General features: G+C 42.7%; 1 protein-coding gene across 31 annotated transcripts in view; it reads left to right on the top strand.

Moving 5' to 3' along the window:
• NRXN3 (neurexin 3) overlaps nt 1-12,278 on the top strand; it is a 1,270,857-nt gene that overhangs the window by 869,163 nt on the left and 389,416 nt on the right. The window lies entirely within an intron of this gene.

The following is a 12,278-nucleotide window of genomic DNA, read 5'->3' as shown; positions in this document are numbered from 1 at the left end:
AACAATGAAGGCAGACTGAGCCCAACCTTTCATCCAAGAGGAGAACTAATGCAGGGAATTAATAGAATAGTAGAATTAGACCAGGAAGACAGGTTCAGATATGCTCTTGGACAGAAAGCTTTTTGTGGTAACATTGAGCCAATCACTATGAGGGAGGCAAAGTGAAGAACAACGTATGCACCAGGGGTAGGGAATGCTCAGCCCACGTGGCAGGTGTGGCCCACAGCCAATTTCAGCAGATCCGCTGGGACCTTACCTGAGCACCAGATGTTCTGCTGGCAGGGGGAAAGGCCTTTGGTGTTGTACAAAATGGGCAACTGCAGCTCCTTCCACTGAAAGAAGTGTGAGTGGTTGCATATGAGTCCAGCCTCACCGACTTTGGTGTCTGATCTTCTCCACTACAGGAATATAGACCCCACCAGCTTTCCCCTGGGGAAATGTGACCCTCAGCCCAACAATGTTCCCCACCCGTGAGAGACACTATCCTCCCGAGCACATTGGAGAGAGGACAGGATTCAGTCATTTAAGATGGTAGTGTCTGTTCTTCATTTGCTATGTGGAAATGCCTGTGTGGCCAGGCATTTCATAGCATTTCATAGCCTTAAAGGTAAAGGGACCCCTGATCATTAGGTCCAGTTGTGGCCGACTCTGGGGTTGCGGTGCTCATCTCGCTTTATTGGCCAAGGGAGCCGGCGTACAGCTTCCGGGTCATGGGGCCAGCATGACTAAGCCACTTCTGGCGAACCAGAGCAGCACATGGAAACGTCGTTTACCTTCCCACTGGAGTGGTACCTATTTATCTACTTGCACCTTGACGTGCTTTCAAACTGCTAGGTTGGCAGGAGCAGGGACCAAGCAACGGGAGCTCACCCCGTCGTGGGGATTTGAACCGCCGACCTTCTGATCATCAAGTCCTAGGCTCTGTGATTTAACCCCCAGCACCACCCGCGTCTCTTCATAGCCTTAGGCTGAAATAATTTGAGGCTGCTTTCTGTTACCAGCCCACCTGGAACCTGGCACCCCACATTGCCAACACTTCAGGTGAACTCCAAATTATTATTCTCTTGACTCCCTTATCAGCTGGTATTTAGACGGAAAAGCTGTCCAACTCAATGTGATTAATGCTGGCTTTACCTTAGATGTGGAGAGCTAATCAATTAGCTCGATACGTATGGATTTATTTCAATAATTCAGTGCGGCAAATCATCAGCGAACATTATCTGAATTAGCATGGATTGGCACAAAGGAGAGAGAAATAAATTGCTTTATGGATCACCTCTGCTATGTCATACAAGCAATTTGACTTAAAAGAATAGGGTTTTTAGGACTATATTCACATATGGCATACATCACCAGGTTTTCTCATTAAGATAATTATGTGTGCAGCGGATTTTGGTGATGTTAACAACATAGAAAAGCAGTCCGGAGGAAGGCTGTTGATTGTGTCAGGTAGCTACCATCAGGTACAGAACTAGGTGAGCCTCTCAAGAGAGAGTATTCCACACACTGGATGCCAGTCCCCAGTCTCTGCCCACCTACCGTCAAGAGGCAGGGGGATCATGAGGAGGGAATAAGGTGATGATTGTAAAGTTCAGGCTGGCTGAAATGAGAGAGGACAGCCCTTAAGATACCTGACACCCAAGTTAAAAATATGCACCCACACTTGAATTATGCCTGGCTGTGAGACAGGGGCAGGGAGACTCAGGTCCAAGGGCCAAATTCAGCCCTCCAGGCCTCTCTCTCTGGCTATCAGAATTGTCCCCAGGTTGCAACCTTTCACTGCCCCTGCTTCACACCCTTTGTCTTTTACCTGGCTGAAATCATCTTGGAATCATCATAGAACTGTAGAGTTGAAAGGGACCACGAGGGTCATGTGTCCTTGAACTCTGGTAGTGCCACTTGCTTTTCTTAATGGTGCATAGAAGTGTGTGTGTGTGTGTGTGTGTGTGTGTAAAAATCAGGCTAATGTACACATGTAAAATTTACACTTGTTGCTCCAGCCACTTTGGCCTCTGGCCTCGACCACTGCTGGCATGTGATCAGGTTGCCATCCCTGCTGTAAGATACACCCTATCATCTAATAACATACCATCTTATGTTTCCATATGGCTTCATAAGGAAGGCAGCCCTGTTTCTTAAGGCAGCCCTGTTCAGGGAAGTTTTTAATATGTAACGCTGTACTGTTTTTAACACTGATTGGGAGCCGCCCAGAGTGGCTGGGGATGATGATGATGATGATGATGATGATGATGATGATGATTATTATTATTATTATTATTATTATTATTTTCATCCCAGTAGCAAGCAATTCATGGTCCTTGCCAGATTTTTATGAATTAGTGAAAGTAAGGGTTCCCCTCTATCCAGTGGCATATATTTTTAAATAAAGAAAAGTCATGATCCAATTCCAAATGTTAAGTACTTTTGAATGCCATTGGGTCCAGAGGATGAGTTAAGTATCTGCTTCAATCTCTCCCACTGATATCAAGTGCTTAAATTTGACTGGAGCAAAATGCTTCAATTTGACTGGCCAAAGTTACTTCCTGTTAAATCTTGGATGAGGAACTTCTTGGCCTCTAAAATGGTGTTGGACTCCATCAGTCTCAGCCAGTTTGGCCAATGGTCGTGGATAATGGGATTGGAATCCAAAACTATCTGGAGAGACAGAAGTTTCCCATCCCTGTTCTAAATGTGGTAGCTTGCCCTGATCATTCAGTTAACATCCAAATAATCAAGTATTAAATGCACAGTTCTTAATTATTTCTTCCTCTAGGTTTCTCCTGAACTCACATCCCCTGTGCGCTTAATAGTGATATTTGAAATACTAATGTACTCAGCATAGCTCATCACCTTCCTCATAACCTTAAAGAAGGGTTATGCATATCTGAAAGCTTGCTTGCATTTTTAATAATTCCATCAAGCTGCTCCGATAAAAGACAATCATCTCATTTTACTTCCAATTTCCTGGGACTGCAATTGTCAGAGAGTCCATATAATCTCAGCTGAAAATGCAGCACAGACTTGAATCCCACGTCCACAAGGACTAGTGTTGTTTCACATCCAACTCTAAATGTTTTGGCAATCATTTAAAAAAAAACCCTGTGATTTTAATTATGTATTTATTTTATTTGGTGCCATTAAATCGGGGAGGGGGACCTTTTCCAGACCAAGGACTGCATTCCCATCTGGGCAGGCTTCGTAGGGAAACTTGGATGGCACCAGAGGTAACAGTGAGCAAAGCAATACATGTAGTTGAATTTCACCTTTGTATAGTAGGTTAGTTTTGACCTACATCCACACATCCTCCAGACAGATAAGAGGCATTATCATAATTCAAAGACACATTCCAGCCAGGCAAATACACTCAAGGAGGGCATGGGGAAAGGGGTGTTGCCTGGGGAGAAAGGATGTGGCCCTGGGTGAGTCCCAAGAGCCAGATAGGATGTATTTGGCCCCCAAGCCTGAGTGTTCCCACCCCTGTATTAAATCATGAGAACTTAGACAGATGACCAGTGTACATCAACCATTTCCTTGATATAGCTGTTCTCAGCATAGAAGGCCATATACAGAGAGGGTCACTTTTGGAGAGAAGGGAAGTGTGATTGAGTCACACTTCTTATTTTCATGTTTCCAGCATGACGAACAAAGTGATAACTCATGATAACTCAAAGTGATGACTATGAATCTCCCCCACAGTGAGTTGCATGTACTGCACACCAAACTGACTGTCCCATCCACCTGTTCGCTTATGGGTTTTCTCCACAAGTTCAGGACTGAGGCATAGTTTCAGAGGGAAAATGTAGGAACGGTGTTTGCAATGTATGTTTTATGGGGCTGTATTCCCAGCAGGTTTGACCAGCATTGAACTCGAGTGGTGTTGTTTAAATTGATTTTTAAACTGACCATCACTTGTTTCACCAAAAAGTTCAACCATTGAATATGCTCTGATTGCAGGAGTGAATGGAGCACAGTATATTTGGAAAGCGGAAAATGTGATAGTTTGTATGGTGTGCTTTTGAGAACAAAAATAATGCCTAGCAAACCCACAAAACATCAATAGAGACATTGGAACGTAATATCATTGACTTCCAGTGTTTATGTACTACTTCACTGAGTATGTGAAATAAAGAAAATGAGTTTGAAACTCTAGTCCAGAAAGGTAAATACGTCTCAGTAGGTATGACTAATGGAAACATGGCGGAATGACTGCCATGACTGGAATGTAGCAACTGAATAATTTAACTTTTTAAAACAGCATTATAGGCCAAAAATATGGACACTGCACAGAAATTTAAGACAGTGAACACAGTAGCCCCATGGGTAAGAAGAGTATGTGGACTATGCTTTTCTGAAAGAAATTATGTAGGAAGGGAGGAAATGTAGCAATGGGGGGCTTCAACTATTCTGACATCTTGTGGGAGACTAACTCTGCCAAAAATGGAATCTCTAACCAATTCCTGACATACCTTCATGTGTAAGGTGCATGAAAGAAAAGCCACGGGGAGAAGGTAGCTAACCCTTCAGAAGAGGGGAATTCAGAAGGATATTAATACAATCAAAAATTGGTCTGAAACTAACAAAATGTAGTTCAACAGAGACAAATGCAAATTTAGGTTTTTAAAAAATCAAATGCACAGCTGTATGCTTAGTGCAGTATATGTAAAAACGTATTTTGAGATTGGAGTCCATCACAAACTGAACATGAGTCGGCAGTGTAATGAATCTGCAAGAAAAGGTTAATATGATTTTATGCTGCATTAATAGAGGCATAGTTTCTAAGTCATGAGAAGTATCAGTTCCACTCTACGCTACACTAGTAAGACCTCATCTGGAGTACAGAGCTGCATTCTGGGCACCACACTTTAAAATGGATACAGATAAATTGGAACTGGTTTAGAAGGTGGGAACAAATATGGTGCATGGAATAAAAAAATAATGAAAGAACAGGACTTGTATAGCATGGCACACACATGAAATTAAATAGGAAGAATGCTACATGGTATAATATTTCAAATAGAAGCACAGGGAACATTTAGAGCAGGAATTAGGAACAAGTGTCTGCAGATGTTGTTGGACTATAACTCCCATTCAATCTATCAGCAACCTTGGCCTCTGGGAGTTGTAGTCCAGCAACACCTGGAGAACCACAGGTTCCCCATCTCTCAGCAAGAGCCATGTAAAAAGACCTATGTTACCATTAGGTACCCCTGCCCATCAGGGCCAGTTGTGACCTACTCTAGGGTTGCGCGCTCATCTTGCTCAAGAGGCCGGGAGCTGGTGCTGTCCAAAGACACTTCCGGGTCACGCGGCCAGCGTGACTAAGCTGTGTCTGGCGAGCCAGCACAAGCACCGCACACGGAAACGCCGTTTACCTTCCCGCTAGAAAGCGGTCCCTATTTATCTACTTGCACTTAGGGTGCTTTCGAACTGCTAGGTAGGCAGGAGCTGGGACCGAACGACGGGAGCTCACCCCGCCGTGGGGATTCGAACCGCCAGCCTTTCGATCAGCAGGTCCTAGGCTCTGTGGTTTAACCCACAGCGCCACCCACGTCCCAACGTTACCATTACAGTTGTTTAAATTACGTATTTGTTTAATAAGTGAGTTTCTGCCGGGGAGGGAGTGAAGGTAGTATACAGTCAATTGGAAGTTTTAATGTTTGACATTTTACTATGCTTTTATATGTGCTGTAAGCCACCCAGACTGGCTGAGGAAACCCAGCCAGATGGGTGTGGTATAAATATTATTATTATTATTATTGATCATTTAATATTTTTAAACAATTCTAACACTAATATAAACCAATTAAAAAGTCCAGCTAATTTAAGTAGGCAAGATGTATTTCAAGTAAATGTACTTTTGAGAGCACTAGAGAGGTTCAGTGCTAGAAATGTATTCAGATAAAGAGGGCTATATTTTAGAATCTTAATGAAACATATAGATACTAAAATTCTCCCTTTGAAAGACTATTTAAGACCATCTAACATTTACATCAATTAATATTTCGCTTTGCTAAATATTGTGTGACTAGGATTGCAGCTCAGACTTACTTTGTTCTGTGCCATAGTCCTCTTTGTCCTCTCCATGGTGCTGATCTCATTTCCAAGTCAGCTTCAAAAAATTTTTAGAAGTTTTTTTTTAAAAAAAAAACCAACTTACTTCAAACATTGCAATAAGACAGGAATAAAACTTGGAATCTTTGGCTCTTTGCAATAGTCATTATTTACTATTACTTCTTCAAAGAACTGGTGGATTCATAATGCATTGGGCAGCTTTAAATATTCTCTCTGATGACCAGGTACATAACTGATGGCATAGTCAGGAGCAAAGCATATGGAATCTCTGGTTGGATGCACACAATAGATTTTTATAAGTATGTTATGAATATCCATGAATTTCATTCCAAGAACTAAAACTGTGTATTTGAAGTCACAGATGGGAATCCCAAATAGAGCAGCAAGCTTCCGAACACTTATTGTCATTCTTGGGAGGTGTGGGGAAGGAAGAGAGAATAGATGTAGTTAAGCTGTTTCACAGATTGGAAAGATGTTTCTTTCTCTCTTTCTTATGACTAAGATTGGACAATGGCTTTGTTCTGGATGCTGAATAAGGCATGGTAACAAGCTCTGTTCTTCTCTGTATCCCAAAACTCCTGTAACAGTTGTTAAAATGTGTTCAAATAAGATGAAGGATATGTTCCTCCATGTAATTTTTAAAAATAGTACAAAGCTGCTTGCTTGGTTCCAAATTAGGAGGCAGAATTAAGCCTGTTCTTGTTTTGAATAGGCATTTGTGGGAGATTCTGAAATACCATGTGGAATTACAATTTTGGGACTTCAACAAGGCAGGCAAGTGCATGGAAATAATTGGAGGGTTTAATACATAGCTAATATTTCAGAGAGCGGAAGGTGGTATAAAAGAACCACAATGATGCCATTCACTGCCATTGTTGTGATTTGATCTATCCTTGTATGCACATCCCTGATCTAAAAGAGAAAGGACATGAACTAAAAAACAGTGGTGCTCCAATACAAAAATCAATTTTAGAAACTCTCAAAGTTAAACCAGAGGACAGATGAAGAAGAATGTGGGATAGAGTGAACTCCCAGAACTATACTAAAATAGATGAGGGAGACCAGATGATCCCTAGGCCAAACAGTTTTTACAGGTATTGCAGTGCTTCAGAAACCTGCAAACCTGTTTGACCTGAGACCATAATGGTACAAAAGAAATGTGTGTACACTCTAGACAACATTGGTTCTTTCCTGTCACTTTCAGCTCTCCTTAAAAACTACTATCTTCAGTCTCAGACTTCGGCAGCAACAGCAAAACACTGTGAATGTTGATAATATCTTAAATTGTGACCCTTAGTTCTAACACATTTTAATGTACATAAAAAACTAAATTAAACATGAGGAGGTCCTTTATTCTGTGCGTGGCAATGGAACTGTACATAAAATTTTACTTGCTCACTAATTAGAGATTAACTGAAAATAAATGAACTGCACCCCCTAATATCATTACAGCCTATTAATTCATTCTTAATAACTGGGCTCACCTAACTATGGGTTCAGTGTGCACAGTCTTGTTCCCCTCCTCCTCTTGGCTAACCATCTGGAATGCAATGGAAGTTATCTCAGTATATATTAAGTATTGAGCATAAGATGTCAAAATGAAGAGCGAGTGAAACACAGTAATGTTCCCCAGTAGGGCTGTAGAGGGTGCTTTGGAACAAACCGCCAATGAGAACGGTGTTCACGAAAATCTTTTTTATTTACTAACAATGCACCACTGTTTTCAGCAGCTCTCTCTCTCTGTGTGTGTAGTGTTTTCTGCTCTGTTGCATTGACAGAGCCCTGGCCTCAGCTGCTGGAGTCAGCTTTCATTTACTATGGGCAGAGATGAGCTGTGCCCATCACAATGGCAAAAAAGATATTCCAAAGTCTTCAGAAATGGCTGCAGAGCTTTACACATTTTAAAGTTGTGTATTTTTCTCCTCACAGTTCAATGAACCATCCGTTGTTCATCTGTGGGGGAGTAGCTGCTTACAAAAAAAATGTGAGTGAAAATATCCCTCCAGGGTAAGGTAGCTACTTGTGCATTGCCAAGAAAGAGGACAGAAGAGGACACAGATTTGCATTGGGGGGGAAATACATATGCTGGTTTTCATGTGTAGATACACATTTGGAAATAATTGCTGCAATTTCAATACAGATAGCACAGTGAGGAAGACTGTGACTAGGCTGGTGAGATTCAACAAATGTGTACCTGTCAGGGGAAGGCCTGGGCAAGGACTTCCACTTGTGCAGCAGGGCTATCCCCCCTCCTTCCACTGTGTGCCCCCTGAAATTTAATTGGGGGGTCCAGAGAACCCCCAGAACAATGTGCAGGGTAGAGGATAGATGTAGGCAACCTGTAATAGTGGGAAGTTCAGCCCCTTTTTTGATGTTTCCTTCTTATAAAATATTTCTAGGTAATGCCCTCTCAAGGCTTACAACGATGCTGTCTTACATTTGCAGTATAACCTGTAGTGACTCCCATATTAATCACAGAATGTCTAAAGAATTCTGCCTCCATGAGTTGCTCTGACGGTATAGTTAGCAGCCATGCAAGCAAGAGCCCACTGGGAAGTGTTGACTGCATGGTTGCTGGCCACATTGTCACAGCAACTCAGAGGTATAACAGTCTATAGAGCTATAAAGAGGTATAAAAGGTATAAAAGCAACTCAGGTATAAAAGTGAGGTACAGTATAAATATGTTCTCTGATTGTCTCTGGAGCAACCACAAGATAATCAGCAACAGCACTAGTAAGGGAACATTTAAAAGGGGGCTTAGAATAGCCAGGGGTCAACAAACATTTTCAGCAGGAGGCCGGTCCACTGTCCCTCAGGCCTTGTGAGGGGGGTGGACTATATTCTGAAAAAAATAATGAACGAATTCCTATGCCCCACAAATAACCCAGAGGTGCATTTTAAATAAAAGGACACATTCCATTCATGTAAAAACACGCTGATTCCTGGGCCATCCGCGGGCCGGATTTAGAAGGCGATTGGGCTGGATCTGGCCCCCAGGCCTTAGTTTGCTTACCCATGGAATAGGCCTTACTAGGATCTGTGCCAGCGGTGTGTAACCTCAGCCCCAGGGGCCAAATGTCACCCTCCTAGACACTATCTGGCCCTGAGGACTCTCCCAGGACTCTCCCAGGGCTGCACAGCCTGCTCAGCCACACATACTTCCCACAGGCCACACTCCTCACTCCTCCTTCACACAACCCTTGAGTGTTAATGCCTGGCTGGAGTGTGTCCTTGACCTATCGTACTGTATTTGGCTTGCCTGAATGGAGCCTAGTGAGGGTTGCATGAGTGTGTGCAAAATTAGGCTACTGTACACAGGTAAATGCTATATTCATTGCTCCACCTGCTTTTGCCTCTGGCTCCCAGAAAGTTGCTCTCTTCTCTACACAATGAGTGTGAATAAGTGCGGATGTGACAAAGAACATGTCAAATGATACGATCCTTGTAGGTTTAGATACAAGCAACTATTCCAAATGTTGTTGTTTTCCCCATCTGATTCCACCTCACCAGCACTTTGTGTTTAGCAGATGAGTTAAGAATGGAAAGCAGAGAAAGCCATTAGATGAGCAAGGCAGTGAGTGCTACTGAGACAACTTCAGTCCTGTATCCAAAAATGTGCTCAAAGAAATGTAAAGATTCTTCTGACCAGTATTATGAAAGATACATCCCAGTCATATAACTTGGATGTGTGCCTAAATTAAAGTTTGCACAAGGTGTGGTTTAAAGGAGTTTAAAGAAGTGGCTTGCATGGCACACTAATCCAACCTGTGGCTTACTGAGACTGCATGAATGTGCAGGTTCCCAGAGAGGAGCTTGCAGCATCTTTGATCCTCCCCAGTCCTTTTTACTGCAGTACTATACTAAAATAAGCCGAAGTTTGGCTTAGTGTGTCAACTGTTACTCGCAGTTGAGCTCTCTCCACACTAACCACAAGCTGTAGCCAGGAGTCCCAGTTGGCATGTTAAAGCAAATCCAAACTGCAGTTGTTCATATTCCATATTTGTTGCTACTTAGTCCTGGTTAATCTGGAAATTATGTCTGAGTTTTAACTGAGCAGAGTTTGAAATGGTTGTTTTATTACGGTGTTAGATGCTTTATAAGATTTTATAATTTTTGTGCTGTTGTAAATTGCCCTGGTCACTGTAAAGCCCTTATATTTTCAGAAATATAATAAAACATTTCCCTGGTACTGTTACCTGAAAGTACAGTGGTACCTCGGGTTACATACACTTCAGGTTACATACGCTTCAGGTTACAGACTCCGCTAACCCAGAAATAGTACCTCGGGTTAAGAACTTCAGGATGAGAACAGAAATCGTGCTCTGGCAGCAGCAGGAGGCCCCATTAGCTAAAGTGGTGCTTCAGGTTAAGAACAGTTTCAGGTTATAAACGAACCTCCAGAACAAATTAAGTACGTAACCACTGTATTTTGTGTTTTGTACACTCTATGTTAAATTTTCAGATGGTTAAGAAAAACGTCCAGCAAGGAAATGCTAGTCATGGAAAATGAAAGAAGTGGCTCTACTGTGCGGCTGTTTCCTTGCCTAAGGTGCTCTGGCCTCCTCTTTCAGTAATATGGAAAATAGCTTTGGAGTGTGATGTTTGTAGAGTTTCAACGGTTTAATTTTAGCCCCATCTTTCCATTTCTCTCTTGCAACTCAAGTGTGTTGCACAGAAGCACCAGGTTGCCTGTCTGATTGGAGAGATTATTGTATCTACCCCACCCCACCCTCCTGCCAAGTAAGACTGAAAGGTTTCTCATTCCATTGGGACCTTCGTGAAAACCAGACTTTGCCTCTCAGGGAGCATTTTGCAAAGAGGGAACATTAAATCTTAATGAGGCACACATAAATAATGGAACATGTTGCTTTGTGAGTGGGGCTATCTTGGACCAGTGCATTGTGAATAGCCAACCTTCAGAAATGAAAATGAGGCAAGGCCTATTCTGGGGTGTCCCAAAAGGATCCCCAGAGCTTTGAGTGGATGGGGACTGGGGAGGGGGGGGAACTGCTAGAGGTACATCTCAGTGAAATCTGTTTGACAAAGAAGTGATTCTCTTTCCAGCTGGGATAACAGTTTTTTCCTGGTGATGGAACAGTGTCTCTGCTACCTCTTTGTGCAGAACTCTCTGCAATGGAATACCAGATTAGGCTAGCCACAGGTGGGTATTGCACAGGCATTTCAAAGGTGCTTTGATATTTGCTATCCATTTCTGGAGGCAATGAATCCCCACTGGGTGGCACCAAGCCTAACCACTCCATTTATTTGCTATTCTGGATAGCGAGAGGATTTTGAAGCAGTCTGTGAAGCCAATTCTTTAGTGAGATTCTTCCCAGTATTTCCCCCCTCTGAGAACGTGATCCAAGTAGCATGCAGGAAGGGCTATATGTTGCTACTTCAGCTTTACTAAGTAGTCCATACCAGTGGTGTGCGGTGACATTTTTTCATATGGGAACAGTTAGGGCCAGAGGTGCCAGCTGGCGATGGTGCTGGCGGGGGGCGATGTCATGCACGTGAACATCACACCTCCCTCCCTAAGCTGGGCAGAAGCTTCCTGGACTTTGGGAAGGAGGCACCAGGCTTTAATATTTTAATACTCTACTCTGGACATTTAGGGGACTAGCCTAATCCCCCTAGTCCATTGACTGCATGGCTCTGGTCCATACCCTTTCAGTCCTCAGGCAGTAAGACTTGCATGAATCAGGAAGGTGACCATGCCTGAAGAATACACCCACGAGGCCATGTGGAGAAAACCATGTCTAGCAAGACAATGTTATCAGAACCATGGTGTTAGCAGCAAACATTACTGTGTCTTGATCTCCCTTCCCCTTAGCACTGCTCATAGAGGTAGACACATAATGCTGTAGGGAGACAAGATTTGTCCAGATCACTAAACTGGAATAATATTTTTAGAACCTACAACAAAATAGAAGTTATAGATGAAGCATGAAGTGTCCACTCCCACTGCTTGTTAGGAAGGTGAGCACACACTCTGCTTTCCATATCCTTATACATAAGCACCTGTGACTCACCTTGCAGGTTTTCCTTATCTCTTAACAGGGACTTCTCTTTAAAGTTTCACTGCTCTTCTCCTGTTTTCTCTATCTCTGATATTGCCTCTCAGTTGCGACTTTCTCCAGTGCTATTATTCCAAACCTGGGCTTTTGAAAATAGAAAATAAAGTGAGACTAATGGTATCTGCTTT

The sequence above is a fragment of the Podarcis bocagei genome (genome assembly GCF_964188305.1).
Source record: "Podarcis bocagei genome assembly, chromosome: 1".
NCBI lineage: Eukaryota > Metazoa > Chordata > Lepidosauria > Squamata > Lacertidae > Podarcis > Podarcis bocagei.
Note: the sequence above shows the minus strand (reverse complement) of the source record. Positions and strands in the feature narration are given on the sequence as shown.